This window comes from Trachypithecus francoisi, unplaced genomic scaffold (assembly GCF_009764315.1).
Source record: "Trachypithecus francoisi isolate TF-2019V2 unplaced genomic scaffold, Tfra_2.0 Lachesis_group9, whole genome shotgun sequence".
Lineage (NCBI taxonomy): Eukaryota > Metazoa > Chordata > Mammalia > Primates > Cercopithecidae > Trachypithecus > Trachypithecus francoisi.
Genome location: NW_022681474.1, coordinates 51,537,607 through 51,557,382, shown reverse-complemented (window position 1 = coordinate 51,557,382; position 19,776 = coordinate 51,537,607). Strand labels below are relative to the sequence as shown.

General features: G+C 33.1%; 1 long non-coding RNA gene across 1 annotated transcript; it reads left to right on the top strand.

Annotated features, from left to right (window-relative positions):
• Positions 1 to 3,786: 3,786 nt before the first annotated feature.
• Positions 3,787 to 19,275, top strand: LOC117082378. The gene is made up of 4 exons (XR_004436583.1): positions 3,787 to 3,855; positions 5,227 to 5,410; positions 7,298 to 7,407; positions 19,061 to 19,275. It is a non-coding gene; the product is annotated as an uncharacterized LOC117082378 (long non-coding RNA).
• Positions 19,276 to 19,776: the final 501 nt, after the last annotated feature.

The following is a 19,776-nucleotide window of genomic DNA, read 5'->3' as shown; positions in this document are numbered from 1 at the left end:
AAAATTGGCTAGCCATAAGTAGAAAGCTGAAATTGGATCCTTTTCTTACACCTTATACGATCATTAAAATGTTAGGAAACAACAGGTGCTGGAGAGGATGTGGAGAAATAGGAACACTTTTACACTGTTGGTGGGACTATAAACTAGTTCAACCATTGTGGAAAACAGTTTGGCAATTCCTCAAGGATCTAGAACTAGAAATACCATTTGACCCAGCCATCCCATTATTGGGGATATACCCAAAGGATTATAAATCATGCTGCCATAAAGACACATGCACATGTATATTTATTGCTGCACTATTCACAATAGCAAAGACTTGGAATCAACCCAAATATCCATCAGTGACAGACTGGATTAAGAAAATGTGGCACATATGCACCATGGAATACTATGTAGCCATAAAAAAGGATGAGTTTGTGTCCTTTGTAGGGACATGGATGCAGCTGGAAACCGTCATTCTCAGCAAACTATCACAAGAACAGAAAACCAAATACCACATGTTCTCACTCATAAGTGGGAATTGAACAATGAGATCACTGGACACAGGAAGGGGAACATCACACACCGGGGCCTATTGTGGGGTTGGGGGAGGAAGGAGGGATAGCATCAGGAGATATACCTAATGTAAATGACGAGTTAATGGGTGCAGCACACCAACATGGCGCATGTATACATATGTAACAAACCTGCACGTTGTGCACATGTACCCTAGAACTTAAAGTATAAAAAAAAAAATTGGTTAAAGTATAGCAAGTTTTTAAAAAGTTCTTTGTTCATTACTTCTAAATTGTTCTCACGAAAATTTATATTCATTTACAGTTCAACAAAGAGAGTATGAAATTGCCATTCTTCTCTCCCCAAGAATCAATTTCCTTTAATTATACACTTTTAATCTTAATGTGCATGGAATATAAAGAAAATATACAGTAATTTATGATTAGTTTATTCAACATCTCTTGCGTTCCTACATAAATTAAATTAATTCAGTGTTCTATGTTAAAAATATATATTATTTTTATTCTTTAATTAAATATTATATTCTTTTTTGTTCTAAAAGAGATTTAAAATTTGTTGAAAAATATATAATAATCAACAAGACATGTTTAAAGTATTACTCAAAAAGGAAACAAAAGGCATATGGAACAACAGATATTACACTGTTTAACCTAGTCTGAGATTTTAGTATTAAAATTATTTTTAGTGATACTGCCCATATTTTATAAGTAGGAATATTTATGTCTAATAAATCTGTAAACTTTTTTTATAGAAAGTAATGTCACTGTAATCAGTTAACTCTAAATGATCTGTCCTCACTGAGGAGGAATTTTCACTGTGTGATATTTTTAAAAAATAATTTTCAACTCATAAATGTACCAAATAGCTTCCAGTATTCTTTTCCATAACAGTTGTCGAAGCTACTAAAAACAGAAACTTTCTAATTAGAACATGTTTTTTCTCACTATTTTTCAAGTATGTATGTCATTTGGAAGAGGTTGGAGTAATAAATACCTGAAAACTAGAAAGAAAAAAATTCAGGAATATAGAAATTTTATTGGAGTAATAAACCAGTATAGGAAGAAGTAGATCTCAAAGTGAATTCTATTTTCTAACAAAATGAATGTTAAGATAAGTTTGTTTAATGGCAGATTGGCTTTAAATCAAGAAGAAGAGAAGAGAAGAAATGTCGATATATTAAATGAAAAAATTAGGGAAGAATTAAGAAGACTCAAAGAGCAACATAGGAATGAGTTAGAAGTGAAACAACTTTCACAGGCTCTCAGGATACAAGATATGGAATTGAAGAGTGTAACAAGTAATTTGAATCAGGTGAATCAATTTCTGGCAAAAAATTTATATTTCTAACTTTATTTCATCAGTATTACTTTTAATATCCCTTTGATTTAGTATGTATTATTCAGGTCCTGAAGGAAAATATTGTCTTAAAATTAACTATGACATTTGTTGCTACAGTTATTTATTATAAATTATGGCATCCAAATAGTATCTTATTTCAGTGCAAAGAACTTTTGAAAATAATGATAATCCCTACCATATACTTAGTGATAATTTATTGGTAAGAATTTTGTTCCTAGCAACATAGTTTAGTGTATTTTTCCAAGTTAACATTTAATACTGACTCAAACATTATCAAGAGGAGGCAAAAGTTATTGTCATAGTAAATAAGCTCATAGTATTCTAAGTAGGGCTCTCTAGATTGTATCGTCTTTGCCACTTTTGTTTTGAAATAGAAGACTTCTTTTGTATTTACATATTTGCCCAGTAGAATTAGCTGAGATTTGCCGAAGAAGTCCTGGATGTAGACTCAGAAGGCTTGGAGAAAATCCTACAACTTGTTTATATTTTTAATCTTTTCCTTGCCAAATTGTGAAAACTAAATGTACTTGTTACAATGTCTCAGCTTATCAAATATTCATAAATATAATTCTTAAAATTAACTATTTAAAAAAAAAAATCTAGAGAATATTCTCAGGAAAAAGGAACTGAAAAAGCTTCCAGAAATTGTGTCTGTCTAAATATATGCAGCACTAAGGCTCTTAGTATGGGATCTTGTATAAGTTAGACATCAGAGTGTAAACCCAATTTTCATATGTAGTCAAACTGATTAATCTTTTATTTTATACTTTTGAGCTTGTTGTAATTCAGGGAAAGTTTTTTTTTTTCTTCCAATTCTGAGGCTCTTAAAAATTCTCTAGTCATTTCTTTTTTACTGTCATGAATTCATTGTCTCCAAATAAGTGTTTGAACTTTGGGGAATTCATGCTATATAGCATTTGAGGTTTTGATTCAATGGTTCTTCAACCAATACCTATTTATAAAAGCCCTTTCATTATATGAAGGTACAAGTTATTCTTTAATTTCAGAGGAACTATGATACGCCATTTTATTGAGTGCTAGCTAAAAGTTTATTTTATTTTATTTAGGTTTCTCACCCTCATGAAAATGACAATGCTCTCTTTCATGAAAATTGCATGTTGAAAAAGGAAATTGCCATGCTAAAACTGGAAATAGATACACTAAAACATCAACACCAGGAGAAGGAAAATAAATACCTTGAGGACATTAAGATTTTACAAGAAAAGAATGCTGACCTTCAAATGACCCTAAAACTGAAAGAGAAAACATTAACAAAAAGGGCATCTCAGTATAGTGGGCAGCTTAAAGTTCTGATAGCAGAAAACACAATGCTGACTTCTAAATTGAAGGAAAAACATGACAAAGAAATACTGGAGACAGAAATTGAATCATACCATCCTAGACTGGCTTCTGCTTTGCAAGACCATGATCAAAGTGTGACATCAAGAAAAAAACAAGAACTTGCTTTCCACAGTGCAGGAGATGCTCATTTGCAAGGAAAAATGAATGTTGATGTGCGTAATACAATATGTAACAATGAGATGCTCCATCAACCACTTTGTGAAGCTCAAAGGAAATCCAAAAACCTAAAATTTAATCTGAATTATGCAGGAGATGCTCTAAGAGAAAATACATTGGTTTCAGAACATGCACAAAGAGACTGCCATGAAACACAGTGTCAAATGAAGAAAGCTGAACACATGTATCAAAACAAACAAGATAATGTGGACAAACACACTGAACAGCAGCAGTCTCTGGAGCAGAAATTATTTCAACTACAAAGCAAAAGTATGTGGCTTCGACTGCAATTAGTTCATGCATGTAAGAAAGCTAACAAAAGCAAGATAACAATATTCAGTTTCTTCAGACGAAAATGCAACATCATCCCCTAAAAGAGAAAAATGAGGAGGATTTAATTACAGTAACCATTGAAAAGAATGTACAGATCAATGTGAAAAAGAGAAAGCAGAAACAGAAGTAAGTATCAAAAAATGTAAATACTTTTCAACCTTCCTGAAAGAAAATGGCCTTGGCTAAATGCTGAATCTAGTTGCATATATATATGTATAAATAGATGATAAATGTATTTACTATATCAGCTTAGAAACATGCCTCATTTCCACCAAATGAAAGTGAAAGCTAAGAGACGTTTTACTTTGAGTAAAGATATTGTGTCACTGATGAACTTTTAAGAGTTTAAGTTAAAGATTTTTAATAGATTAACATTAATGACATTGGTTTATACTGCTGAAATAAAGGTTTTAATGTCTCTTTGTGGCCACATTTTATGACCACAATGAAGCAGATAATGGGAATGTCCATATGAGCAATGAGTATTTTGAAATTAAGATTCAATTCAGCAATTTACTTTTACAGTTAATTCTAAATTTTCTAGAGGAACTGAAGTGTATTTTGAAGTGTGCATTTCTGCATCTTAATACTTTTTTCAGTAGGTTTTTATGTATTTTAGTTGGTAGAATTTTATTTTCATTTATGTCAATTTGACTTAAATCTGAACATATTTGAATCTGAAATTATGTATTGTTGTGACCACTCAATTTTTTAAAGGCATCTGTGTTTTATTAAATAATAGCTTAGGACAAATGTGGCAAATTTCAGCAATATCAAAATTGATTTAATCACCCCGCTGGTAGTTATAATTTATTTTGAATATTGTTACAAATAATTTGCTCATAATTTCTATTTCAAGGCTCAGAGATGTGAATAGAACTTTGTCCCAGAGAAAGATCATTGTGGCTATCTGTGATTTATTAGCTTTGCATTGGATCCCCATTTTTCATTTCATGAGAGGTGGCAGGGTTCATGTATAGTACAAAAGAAGTGAGTAGAGGAGAGAAACCTAGCAGCTGAGGTCAGAAGAGATGTGGAGACCGGTTACCTAGGGCCTCTAAAGCCTTTGAAATAAAAATACTTTTACTCTGAGATAAAAATCTATTGGAAAAATTTCAGCAGTTGATTGACTATGTGAGGAACTTTGATGTTGATTTGTGCTTCTAATACAGAAGAAGGAAAGAATTCCACTGTGTAGAATTTACCACTGCTAGTCCCGCCCCTTTTTTTTTTTTTGGACTTCAGTAAGTCGTGAAGCATTACAGATTCATTAAGGGACAAATTGCTAGTGGGATGAATCTCTTGAGTAGTACGACAGTACCAATTTGGCAGGAAGATAATACCTTCTTGTGTCCTTAAGTAAATTCACTAACAAGCAGCAATGTGTACAAATGAAGAAAATAAGGTGAATCAATATATTTGGGGATGTTTTTGAAAGTAAATATTGTTAATTTGATATAATGATTTACAAAATCAATAACAAACATGTCTTGTCAGGTCATTGTGAGACAAAAAGAAAATTGACTGATCTCAATAAACTGTGTGTGTCTGAGGCTTCACTAGAGGTTACATCACATTCTTCCTCTCTGAGACGTCAATAGAGGCTACATCACGTTATCACATTAATCTCAAAGATGAGATACAGAATTTATTGAAGAAATGATTTCAAATAAAAAATCAAGTATGTATTAAATGTAATATGCCAACAATGAATGTATAGCTGGTTAAATAATATAAATTGTTTTATAATACTAATTTCCATGGGAAGACTTCCTTTATATGTTCATTATAATTAGTTTTATTACAATTTTATTATCCTTATAATGTGCTTATTTTTAAAACTGTGGCTGTCATTCTGCAATGTTTTCCTTATAATTACATATTTTTTCTCATAATATTTACCCTTAAGAAGGTTAAGAATTATACATCATTTATCCCACCAGTTGAGAGACTATTCTTCAAATAAACAGTATTTTTCAGTGATTTATGTTGCCATGGTGAGGCAAGCCATATTTAATCAGAGAAGAATGTTTAGTGGAATATTCCAGAAATTATCTTATTTCTTAGCTCCACTTTTGTGAATGGATGCCAATGACATGATACTATTTTCCAAAATGCAAATGTTTAGGTTAATATACACAGTATTGAATGGCTAGGCAATTCTTTTGTTGTTTCTTTTTAATTATATTGTATAAACATATATTTAGATCATGTATAGTATGTATATTCAAAATAGAAAATGAAATTATCTTGATACTGCCATTGGATGTTTAAAAAGGAACTTTATTAGGATAAAATTCACATATCATACAGTTCACACATTTAAATTATACAACTCAATGTCTCTTAATATATTCACAAAGTTGTATAACCATCACCACAATAATTTTCAGAACATTTTCATCACCCTGAAGAGAAACTTCACATCTTAGTCATCACCACAACCCACCTCCATGTTTCTTCACCTTCCCCAGTCGTAAGCAACCATGATCTAATGTTTTTCATGAAGCTTTCTCTGACTATTCTGACTGTCATTGATCTTATGCTTCAGGATGTGTTTTCTAGTCTGTGCAGAACAATTTATCCTTCAATGTTGCATTGCTTTATATTTTCATGAGACATAATCTTATTACAAATTTGCCTAAGCAGAGAATGATATCTGACATACATACTACCTGTTATTGTATAAATTGAAAATATTCTATCTCACCTGTTGTTACAACAGAATTAAATATATTGTACTGATAATTTATTTTTTCAGACATTGACGTGGGAAAGTTTTATTCAACCTATATTTTAATAAATATAAAACCACTTTAATAGAGGAAAATTATTCTAATCAATACTCATATTTTTTCTGGCCATTGAGAAAAATTACGCCTGCATTTAAAAAGTTTCAGATTTTGAAGCTTCAGATTTTAGAATAGGGATTTTCAGACCACAGTACAGGTTCTCCTCAGTTTACAGTGGTGTTACATCTTGATAAACCCATTGTAAGTTGAGAATATTGAGAATGAGAAACACAGAAAACACATAAACTTTATCTAAAGAAAAATGGTTAATAGAAAAAAAATTAAAAAGCTATAAAACTTACAGAGAATGAGGGTAGTTACCTCATCCCGAAGTTAGGTTAGAATCAGAAATGTTATGGGAACCAAGTGAGAGCTTTCAAAAAATTGTCTTAGGTAGATATCAATGAACAAACCTGGCATATTGTGAACTGTTGATGACAATGCTTTGAGGGCATCTTTGGAAACCAAAATATAAATATAACTACTTATTTTTTCACTTATTGTTAGCATTTAGTATTTTATGCATAAAAACTTTTTTACCAAATAAATTTTGGCAGTTTAAATTCCACAAATGATACTGATGAGAGTATAAATCATTTTGGGTTGTTTTTAAAAAAGTTATGTTTTTCAATCTGTCGTTATTGGAATAAAGTGTATAAACTGCATGTTATAAAATGGTTTACACACATATAACTGATGAACTCAAGAGAAATATTTTTAGGAAAGAAGAGTGTCTCTAGATTTTTAATAATAATTTTCTTTCATTTCTTTAAAAGACTGAAGATAGAAAAGAGAAATTAAACCAATGTATTGACTTCACGCAGTCTCTGGAGCATAATTTGGATCAATAAAGAAAGAAAAAAATGAATTAGGAAAAGAAATCTGGGTAAGATTTCAATATTTTAGAACTTTAAAAATATTTATTAACTATAATTTCAATGTATTTATTGCAACTGAGATACAAATTGACCTATAGCTGCATTTTTATAATTAAAGAAATTATCCTATTTTAAATTTTTTTCAGTCACAGCAAAAACTGAAACTTTTTTTGTATATCTAAATATCACACTTATTCTTCAATGATTTTGAAAACAATAATGGCAATGCCTTTGGCATATAATGTCAACTGTACTCTTCATTATCTACTTTGAATTTTTACTTCTGAAGATATTTTTGTTTGTATTTGGTAATCTTCCTCTTGGTAGTGTGCATATCTGCTATCCTTTAATATCTAAAAATCTGTCCTTGTTATTTTTAAACACCATCAAAAATCATCTTGATTAACTTTTCTTTTAGTCTCTTTGATTTTTTTTAGTTTTAAAATATATTATGGATATTTACTTATTTTCTACTGGTACCTCCCATACATACGTGAGGTACATATATATCACTAAACTTCTGTTGTTTTTGATACACACAGACACACACACATATGTGCATATATACACATGTATTATATGTACATACATGTATGTTACAATACAAACTATGTATGACCTAGAGAAGAGTAAAATGAGTAATTGTGTTTCTGCCACCCAGATTAAAAATGAAATTTTCCTCAGTGCCTTTGAAGCCCCCAACATGGCTGCTTTTGTATTTGCTGAGAACTTTAATTTGTTCTCTGATTCCAATTAATATTTTTCTCTCATTATCTTTTTCTGCATGGTTTTGGATCCCTTTCACTTTGTTAGCACTGTGCTAGCAAAGATCTTTAGATCTCTTCCTACAACTGTCGTTAAGTCTTCACATGATCTTTCTTTTCATTTCCTTTCTTCTAAAACTATGCCTGTTTCCTTTTCCCTCCTCAACTCAGACTGTTTTCTTTCCTTTCTGTTTTTCTACTGTGGATAATCTTCATGATAATTTGTGTTTGTTTGTTCTTTTCTTCCTATAGACAGTTGTCAAAAGGTATCAAAATGTATTTTTGTGTCTTTAGCAAACATATTATAAATATGCTTTCTCCCCATTGATGCTGATCTTTGAGTGAAAACTCATTTAGTAATAGGTTATTAGTGTTTTATATTAACATTAGGTTGGTGCAAAAGTAATCATGGTTCAAAAGCCATGATTTCTTTTGCCCCAATCAAATACTAAAATGAATATTAATAGTTTATTTATAAAATCTCCATATATGATTATAATATCAATCCTTTGTCATGTAAGTTGTAAAATTTTCTTCATATTATATACATAAAGCTAAATTTTGTTATAATGTTCTCAAACTATGTTATATTAAAAAGTGAGAGAGGATCATAATTTCTTGATTTGTTTCTTTGTAGGTTAGAACATGTTTGTTTAAGAAATTACTAAATATTAGTCTGAAACATTTTGACTTAGTCATTCTGTGCATTCCTGCAGATCTAAGAAGCTTTTAGAAATTACAGAAAAGAAGTTAAAGGAATATTAAAATGGAAAGCTTAATTTCCATGGAGATTTCAAAACCAGTCTACTTGAAATGGATATTCAGATGAATAAGCTAACATATAAAGTACTTTTTAACCAGTTTTGGAACCAAAAAAAGTCCCCACATACTTTGGGGAAATAAAAATCTGTCGGTGCTTTGAGCAGTGGAAGAGATATTTTTTTAATTTTATGTACTTGATTCTAATGGAAAGAATGCCTTTTAATATATTCTTTTTCTATAAGATGGGCAAGCTGCTCATTCTATGTCTTGAACCCTGGTCAGTGATATAAAAGCAAGCAGTACACCATCCTAATGACAACTCCAAGTCACTAGTATCAAATTGATTTTCTGGGTAACAATTTTATTGAGATATAATTAACATGCCATGCAATTCACTCTTTGAAAGTGCACAATTCAGTGACTTTTAGTACTTTCACAGAGTTAAACAATCATCACCACCATCTATTCTAGAATATTTTCATCACTCTATAAAGAAATTCTGCATATTCTGCATTCTTTGTCACCCACCAGTTTCCCATTCCTTGCTCAGTTCTAGGGAACCACCCATCTACTTTGTTTGCATATATTGGTCTGTTCTGGATGCTTTATCTTGTTCAAATCACAGTATGTGGCCTTTTGTGACTGGATTCTTTCACTCAGCTTAACGTTTTCAAGGTCCTCTGTTGTAGCAAGTATCGGTACTCAATTTCTTCTTATTGCTGAGTATATTTCATTGTCTGGATATATCAAACATTTTATTTACCCACTCATCAGTGGATAAATCTTTAGGTTGCTTCCATTTTGGGCTATTGTTAATAATACTGCTATGAACTTTTATGTATAAGTTTTTGTGTTTGCATATGTTTTCATGTCTTTTGGGTGTATACTTATGAATGGAATTGCTGAGTCACATGGTAAGTCTATGTTTAACTTTTAGAGGAAATGCCAGTACATTTTCCAAAGCAGCTATATCATTTTTCATTAGCAGTGTATGAGGGTTCTAATTTCTCCACATTTTTACTAGGAAAGATTCCATCCTAGTGGTGGGAAGTGGCACCTCTCTGGGGTTTTGATTTGCATTTCCTAATGACTAATAATTTTAAGCATGTTTTAATGTGCATCTTAGCCATGTGTATGTCTGCTTTGGAGACATGTCTATTTCCATCCTTTCCCCATTTTCTAATTGGGTCATCTTTTTCTTTCTGAATAGTAAGTGCTCTTTATATATCCTAGATACAAGTTTTCTATCAGAAATACAGTTTTCAAATATTTTCTCCTACTCAGTGGCTTGTCTTTTTACTTTATTGATAGTATATTTTCAAGCACAGCAGTTTTAAATTCTAATGTTAATCCACATTTTGAGTTGTTATATCTAAGAAGCCACTGCCAAATGTAGTCACAAAGATTTATTCCTGTCTTTTCTTTAAAGAAACTTATAGTTTTAGCTCTTAAATTTAGCTCTTTTATTTTGAGATAATTTTTAAATACAGCATTTGGTGGGACTCCAACTTTATTCTTTTGCATATGGAGATTCACTTGTCCCAGAACCATTTGCTGAAAATACTATTCTCTTCCCATGTAGTCATTTTGGTATCCTGGTTGAAAATCAATTGACCATACATGTGCAGGTCTATTTTTGGATTCTAAATTCTAAAACATTGATCTGTCTATTCTTATGCCAGTACCAAATTAACTTATAGGGTAACTCTTTTTCAGTCATGTTACATATTACCAGTTGTATATTATCATAATAAACATTCAGTATAGTATAGAGAAACATCTTTACTTTTTGTTTCTTGAAGGAGCCCATGGCCAGCTTATGCATTGCTGACTCCATGACATGATGGGAAGTCAGGCTTACAAAGTCAAGAGTCCATTCCTTTTTTTCTCTATTCAAATCTTTAGTCTCTCTCTGAATGTCTCTCTCTTGAGTGCCATTTTCATCAAATCTTGGTGACATCATCTTCTGACAATCTACTATTTCATGCATTATGCTTTATTAACTCACTGTAATTAGTACAACCATCGGTAGATGTTCCCCATCCTGGCAGAAGAGTCAGTCCAGGCTGTAAGCTTTTCTCATTGGAAATTGAGCTAATGCAGCATCTTGCAGTTCACAGGTAGATCTTCTTTTGACCTAGTACCTGATTTTTATGTATAACACCTGGGATGATCTTTTCTTGGTACAGTTCCAGCATTCTCAGAAATCACAATTCTCTGCAACTACCTCTCTCTGCTTAAACAGATCAAGATGCACAGCTATATTTTATAGCTTCATACATATTTTTTAGAATAAATACTTTATCCTATTCAAAGAAAAAGTTTCAGAGGTGTAGCACTAAAATGTCAGTTTATGTTCAGGCAATTTGTTAGAGACAGATAATAGTGAAATTAGTTGTCTGAATTTCAAAATGTCAGAGCTAATTTTTTTGTATGATATGAAGAAGCATTTTGGTACAACATAAAGATAAAAATGGTCTTAACTTCTTCACATAGACAAACTTGAAGTATAGTGAAGGAGAAATTGTGTTTAATTTATTAACAATCAAAACCCACTATATTTATTTTACTTTTGAGATGATTAAAAACAATTCTGTAATGTTCTCTTTATTTTCTCATTGAGGAAAGGAAAATATTGAATGCCAGATTGATTAATAAATACTCAATGCTGCTTAGCTTTTTAAAGATTTTATTTCAGTGAAATCAGATAACCTGATTTTGATAGTTAAACCAAATATTGTTAGTTTTCCAACTGTTGCACTTCAAATCTTGCCTCTTTGTTTCCCAGTCTTCCTGATTCACTTGAGGGGAAACTCTAAAGAAGTACACTTGTCTAGTAATAAGAATTTTTAATTAAAGGGAATTTTAAGAGATTTTTCTCCTCAGTAACTCCAATGTCTGTCTGTCTTCTAATTATCTACTGCTTCTCATGAGCATTGTTTGTCATAAGTAAATTAATGTCAACCTTTATTAGATCCTACTGCAAAGGTGACTAATTTCTACTGTGTGAGTTAGGTTTTCTATTGTTATTTTTTAAATCAAATTTTCATTTTCTCGTTTTCTAACAGTCACCCACTATTTCGTGGGTTAAAACAACAGTGTTTGTTTTATTAATCTGCCATTTGGGAAAAGCTTGGCTAGGACATCTAGTTGCTGTTCCTCTCAGCTTCCCTGGGGACAGGTCAAAGACTGGGAAACTACAATCATCTGAGGGTTTGGTCATCTATGTGTCTTGTTGCTAATGCTGGCCATTGGCTGGGATGTTGGCTGAGGCAGGCATCCAGATCACCTGCGATGGAGCTTCTAGGCACTCACAGTGACTTGCTTTGAATAAATGCAATGTGGTAAGAGTTACATCATGGGATTTGCAACATTAGCTTAGAAAAGGCTCTATCTCAAACTGCTTGCCCTTGGTACCCCCTTCCCCTGTTTTGAGTGAGGATAGTCAGGCTAGATTCTATTCATTAACAGTAAGTCACTAAGTTTGGCCCATATTTTTTTTTTAATGAGATGATTTTTAAAAATATTTTTAGTTGACATGTACATACATGTTTATGGGATATAGAGTAACAGTGAAATCTCCTCTCTATATGTATACAATGTGTAATGCTCAAGTCAGGCTAACTAGTATATTCAACACCTCAAACATTTATTATTTATTTCTGTTGGGAATATTTCCAATCCTCTCTTCTAGCTTTTTGGAAGCGTACTATAAATTGTAGTTGACTGTATTCATCCTACAGTACCAGAGAACACCAGAACTCATCCACCCATCAAGATATTAGCCAGTATCAATTTAGTAAATATTGCTGATAAGTATTTCAAGCTTCAGCTTCTTTTTCACATATTTAAAATTGCTTTCTGAATTACTGACTTAAAAGGAAACAAATATACAATAATTATCCAGCTTATAGTTACTTTAAAATGTATGTTTTTAATTTGTTTTCTTTTTCTTTTTAATTTTTGTGGGTAAATTAATTATACTCTTAGTTATTTTTAATGTACAATTAAATTGTTACTGTACTTTTAATTTGTTTAGACACAAGGAGAAACTCAAGAAAGTCTATAGTACTTAAGAGAGCATGATATTGTTTCAATAAATAAGATGGAGTTGATAGTTAAAGATCTGTAATCTGAACTCTCCAAAATGAAAACTTGTAGAAGACTTTAATAAAACAGAATTCAAAAAAATATAAACACTTCTATTTAGAGGAATTAAAATTTAGAGATTTGTTGTCAAATAACTAAACAAGTCAGTCAAAATATAATTACAGAAAATAAATTAAGCTCATTAATTTGGCTCAGAAGTTTAATTTTTAGTGAGACAGGTTTACAACATCAGTGGGAAGTGAAAGTTCACTAGATAATATAATTATGGAAACATGATGTTAGTGAATGAACTGACCTTTAAAATGTTTGTCCAAGAGAGTTTATGTCTCTTCCTCATTTGTTGGTTTAGTATGGCTTTTTTATGCCCTTCAGATTCACATCTAGTCAACCTGATCTACTAGCCTGTCAACTAAGTATTTTTGAAGCATTTAATTCAGACAGTAGTATTGTCGTTAAATGGTTTTTCAGCATGTCCCCAAATAGAAGTACTAATATGTTTAACTATTGTTTGGAAGATTAAAATTGAGATCAAAATGGTCAAGTACAATTAATACTATGTTTCACTTTCTGGCACTTGGTAAAATAACTTTCTTTGATAGTGATCTTTGGTATTATCATTAGACAGCACCCTGAGAAAAACTACCCTGTATAGTCTTTTCATTCTTTATAAAAACATCCCTGTGAAATGGAGAATTAATAATACCGAGATTAAGGGATGTATAATTCACAAAATGGTTAAAAATAGCACCTTGGTTGGCCTGAGGGTGTGTGTGGAAGACAGAAGGCACAGGCCCCACCTCCGATGCCTTGGTCACAATGTTAGTAGCTAATTGTCTTTGAACCTGTTTTAGTTTTTTTGATCTCCCACTCAGCTCTATCTTTGTCTCCCCTAGGAGTTGTTGGAATTTCTCAGTGCCAAATGCTTAATTGATCCCAAATAATGAGTGAAAATGTACAAGAAAGGTGACAGCAAAAGCTTAAAAATATCTTTGAGGGATAATTTTTAAAAATCTTTAAAGTGATTTAATAAACACATATTTATAGCTTTTTTAGTTTTAGCTTTCTAATTGTACATATTTAAGAAATACAACATGATGTTTGATATATTTCTACACAGTGACATTATTTTTTGCCAAAAAAAAAACTTCTTGTTAGAAATCCTCCTAAAAATATATGTACTTTTTATTGCTAAAACATGGTTTAGTGGGAAATGTTATTTATTCTTATAGAAGTGTTTTCTTTTTAAACGCAAGTCCTTTATTTTTTGTATTTTACATAAGTTCTAGGGTACATATGCTCAACGTGCAGGTTTGTTACATATGCATACATGTGCCATATTGCTGTGCTGCACCTGTTAACTCGTAATTTACATTAGGTATATCTCCTAATCCTATCCCTCCTCCCTTCCCCCGACCCCCAGCAGGACCCAGTGTGTGATGTTCCCCTTCCTGTGTCCAAGTGTTCTCATTGTTCAATTCCCACCTATGAGCGAGAACATGTGGTGTTTGGTTTTCTGTCCTTGTGACAATTTTCTCAGAATAATGGTTTCCAGCTTTATCCATGTGCCTACAAAGAACATGAACTCATCCTTTTTTATGGCTGCATAGTATTCCATGGGGAATATATGCCACATTTTCTTAATCCAGTCTGTCACTGATGGACATTAGGGTTGGTTCCAAGTATTTGCTATTGTGAATAGTCTGCAATAAACATACATGTGCATGTGGCTTTAAGCAGCATGATTTATAATCCTTTGAGTATATCCCCAGTAATGGTATGGATGGGTCAAACGGTATTTCTAGTTCTAGATCCTTGAGAAATCGCCACACTGTCTTCCACAATGGTTGAACTAGTTTACACTCCATCCAACAGTGTACAAGTGGTTCCTATTTCTCCACATCCTCTTCAGCACCTGTTGTTCCCTGACTTTTTAATGATTGCCGTTCTACCTGGTGTGACATGGTATCTCATTGTGGTTTTGACTTGCATTTCTCTGATGGCCAGTGAAGATGGGCATTTTTTCATGTGTCTGTTGGCTGCATAAATGTCTTCTTTTGAGAAGTGTCTGTTCATATCCTTTGCCCACTTTTTGATGGGGTTGTTTAATTTTTTTCTTGTAAACTTGTTTAAGTTCTTTGTAGGTTCTGAATATTAGCCCTTTGTCAGATGAGAAGATTGCAAAAATTTTCTCCCATTCTGTAGGTTGCCTGTTCACTCTGATGGTAGTTTCTTTTGCTCTGCAGAGGCTCTTTAGTTTAATTAGATCCCATTTGCCAATTTTGGCTTTTGTTGCCATTGCTTTTGGTGTTTTAGACATGAAGTCCTTGCCCATGGCTATGTCCTGAATGGTATTGCCTAGGTTTTCTTCTAGAGTTTTTATAGTTTTAGGTCTAACATTTAAGTCTCGAATCCATCTTGAATTAACGTTTGTATAAGGTGTAAGGAAAGGATCCAGTTTCAGCTTTCTACTTATGGCTAGCCAGTTTTCCCAGCACCATTTATTAAAGAGGGAATCCTTTCTCCATTTCTTGTTTTTCTCAGGTTTGTCAAAGATCAGATGGCTGTAGATGTGTGGTATTATTTCTGAGGGCTCTGTTCTGTTCCATTGGTCTATATCTCTGTTTTGGTACCAGTACCATGCTGTTTTGGTTACTGCAGCCTTGTAGTATAGTTTGATGTCAGGTAGGGTGATGCCTCCAGCTTTGTTCTTTTGGCTTAGGATTGTCTTGGCAATGCTGGCTCTTTTTTGGTTCCATATGAACTTTAAAGTAGTTTTTTCCAATCCTGTGAAGAAACTCATTGGTAACTTAATGGGGATGGCATTGAATCTATAAATTACCTTGGACAGTATGACCATTTTCACAATATTGATTCTTCCTATCCATGAGCATGGTATGTTCTTCCATTTGTTTGTGTTCTCTTTTATTTCATTGAGCAGTGGTTTGTAATTATCCTTGAAGAGTCCTTCACATACCTTGTAAGTTGGATTCCTAGGTGTTTTATTCTCTTTGAAGCAAATGTGAATGGGAGTTCACTCATGATTTGACTTTCTGTTTGTCTGTTATTGGTGTATAAGAATGCTTGTGATTTTTGCACATTGATTTTGTATCCTGAGACTTTGCTGAAGTTGCTTATCAGCTTAAGGAGATTTTGGGCTGAGAGGATGGGGTTTTCTAAATATACAATCATGTCATCTGCAAAACTTCCTCATTTCCTAATTGAATACCCTTGATTTCTTTCTCTTGCCTGATTGCCCTAGCCAGAACTTCCAACACTATGTTGAATAGGAGTGGTGAGAGAGGGCATCCCTGTCTTGTGCCAGTTTTCAAGGGGAATGCTTCCAGTTTTTGCCCTTTCAGTATGATATTGGCTGTGGGTTTGTCATAAATAACTCTTATTATTTTGAGATATGTTCCATCATTACCAAATTTATTGAGAGTTTTTAGCATGAAGGGCCACTGAATTTTGTCCAAGGCCTTTTCTGCATCTATTGAGATAATCATGTGGCTTTTGTCTTTGGTTCTGTTTATATGCTGGATTACGTTTATTGATTTGTGTATGTTGAACCAACCTTGTATCCCAGGGATGAAGCCCACTTGATCATGGTGGATAAGCTTTTAGATGTGCTTCTGGATTTGGTTTGCCAGTATGTTATTGAGGACTTTTGCATCGATGTTCATCAGGGCTATTGGTCTAAAATTCTCTTTTTTTGTTGTGTTTCTGCCAGGCTTTGGTATCAGGATGATGCTGGCCTCATAAAATGAGTTAGGGAGGATTCTCTCTTTTTCTGCTGATTGGAATGGTTTCAGAAGGAATGTAAACAGCTCCTCTCTGTACCTCTGGTAGAATTTGGCTGTAAATCCATGTGGTCCTGGCCTTTTTTGGTTGATAGCCTATTAATTATTGCCTCAATTTCAGAACCTGTTATTGGTCTATTCAGGGATTCAACTTCTCCCTGGTTTGGTCTTGGGAGGGTATATGTGTCCAGGAATTTATCCATTTCTTCTAGATTTTCTAGTTTATTTGTGTAGAGGTGTTTATAGTATTCTCTGATGGTAGTTTGTTTTTCTGTGGGATTGGTGGTGATATCTCCTTTATCATTTTTTATTGCGTCTTTTTGATTCTTCTCTCTTTTCTTGTTTATTAGTCTTGCTAGTGGTCTATCAATTTTACTGATCTTTTCAAAAAACCAGCTCCTGGACTAATTGATTTTTTTTGAAGGGTTTTTTGTGTCTCTATCTCCTTCAGGTCTGCTCTGATCTTAGTTATTTCTTGCCTTCTGCTAGTTTTTGAATGTGTTTGCTCTTGCTTCTCTAGTTCTTTTAATTGTGATGTTAGGGTGTCAGTTTTAGATCTTTTCCTGCTTGCTTTTGTGGGCATTTAGTGCTATAAATTTCCCTCTACATACTGCTTTAAATGTGTCCCAGAGATTCTGGTATATTGTATCTTTGTTCTCATTGCTTTCAAAGAACAACTTTATTTCTGCTTTCATTTCGTTATGTACCCAGTAGTCATTCAGGAGCAGGTTGTTCAATTTCCATGTAGTTGAACAGTTTTGAGTGAATTTCTTAAACCAGAGTTCTAGTTTGATTGCCCTGTGGTCTGAGAGACAGTTTGTTATAATTTCTGTTCTTGTACATTTGGTGAGGAGTGCTTTACTTCCAACTATGTGGTCAGTTTTGGAATAAGTGTGATGTGGTGCTGAGAAGGATGTATATTCTGTTGATTTGGGGTGGAGAGTTCTGTAGATGTCTATTCGTTTGCTTGGTTCAGAGCTGAATTCCATTCCTGAATATCCTTGTTAACTTTCTGTCTCGTTGATCTGTCTAATGTTGACAGTGGGGTGTTAAAGTCTCCCATTATTATTGTGTGGAGTCTAAGTCTCTTTGTAGGTCTCTAAGGACTTGCTTTATGAATCTGGGTGCTCCTGTATTGGGTGCATATATATTTAGGATAGTTAGCTCTTCTTGTTGCATTGATCCCTTTACCATTATGTAATGGCCTTCTTTGTCTCTTTTGATCTTTGATGGTTTAAAGTCTGTTTTATCAGAGACTAGTATTGCAACCCTTGTTTTTTTTTGTTTTTGTTTTTGTTTTTCATTTGCTTGGTATGTCTTCCTTCCTCCCTTTATTTTGAGCTTGTGTGTGTCTCTGCATGTGAGATGGGTCTCCTGAATACAGCACACTGATGGGTCGTGATTGTTTATCCAATTTGCCAGTCTGTGTCTTTTAATTGGACCATTTAGCCCACTTACATTTAAAGTTAATATTGCTATGTGTGAATTTGATCCCATCATTATGATGTTAGCTGGTTATTTTGCTCATTAATTGATGCAGTTTCTTGGTAGTATCAATGGTCTTTACAATTTGGCATGTTTTTGCAGTGGCTGATACCAATTGTTCATTTCCATGTTCAGTGCTTCATTCAGGAGCTCTTGTAAGGCAGGCCTGGTGGTGACAAAATCTCTCAGCATTGTTTGTCTGTGAAGTATTTTGTTTCTCCATCACTTAGGAAGCTTAGTTTATCTGGATCTTAAATTCTGGGTTGAAAATTCTTTTCTTTAAGAATGTTGAATATTGGCCCCCACTCTATTCTGGCTTGTAGAGTTTCTGCCGAGAGATCTGCTGTTAGTCTGATGAATTTCCCTTTGTGGGTAACCCAACCTTTCTCTCTGGCTGTCCTTAACATTTTTTCCTTCATTTCAGCTTTGGTGAATCTGACAATTATATGCCTTGGAATTGCTCTTCTTGAGGATTATTGTTGTGGCATTCTCTGTATTTCCTGAATTTGAATGTTGGCCTCCCTTGCTAGGTTGGGGAAGTTCTCCCGGATGATATCCTGAAGAGTGTTTTACAACTTGGTTCCATTCTCCCTGTCACTTTCAGGTACACCAATCAGGCGTAGATTGTGTCTTTTCACATAGTCCCATATTTCTTGGAGGCTTTATTTGTAAATGCAAGTCCTTTTCTAATTATGTAGGAAATAATAAAATACTAAGCATTTTTTCTTTTGCAATCTTCATAGAACTCATGAGAGATAAGCAGAGACCAGTAAGAAACTTGTGGAGAAACAACAGACCAGATCTTTATTCACAACTCATGCTACGAGGCCAGTCCTAGAGTCACCTTGTGTTGGAAATCCTAACAACAGTTTGTGTCAACAGAAAACTTTAGAAGAAAAATTTATGATTTCTTCCTGAAGCCTATAGACATAAAATAACAGTATGAGAAACTACATGTTCAAGGTTAGTCATATTATCTTTCTTCCTTTGGTTTTCAGATTTCTGATGCAATTCTTGTTTTTAAGTAGGTGAAATACTGAGTTAATTGACTTACGTGTGTTAAATAATGGTCAACATTACCTGTGTTAACAAAGAAAGAAAACAGAAATTTTACAGTTTCCTAAAAGTCCCTGGAGCTCGCATTTTTATGAAATACCCATTTGTTAACTTCATTCAATAAACTGAAGTAACACATTTTGAATTGTTTTAAAAGTTTCATTTAAGTTATATCTTAGAAAGTGAATATTATTTCCTAGTAACTAAATATATAGTTTGAGATGTTTTGGCTTATTTTCTGATTGTTTTGAGTTTGGCTATAGTTCATAACATTATTATTATTATTATTATTATTATTATACTTTAAGTTCTGGAGTACATGTGCATAATGTTCAGGTTTGTTACATATGTATACTTGTGCCAGGTTGGTGTGCTGCACCCATCAACTCGTCAGCACCCATCA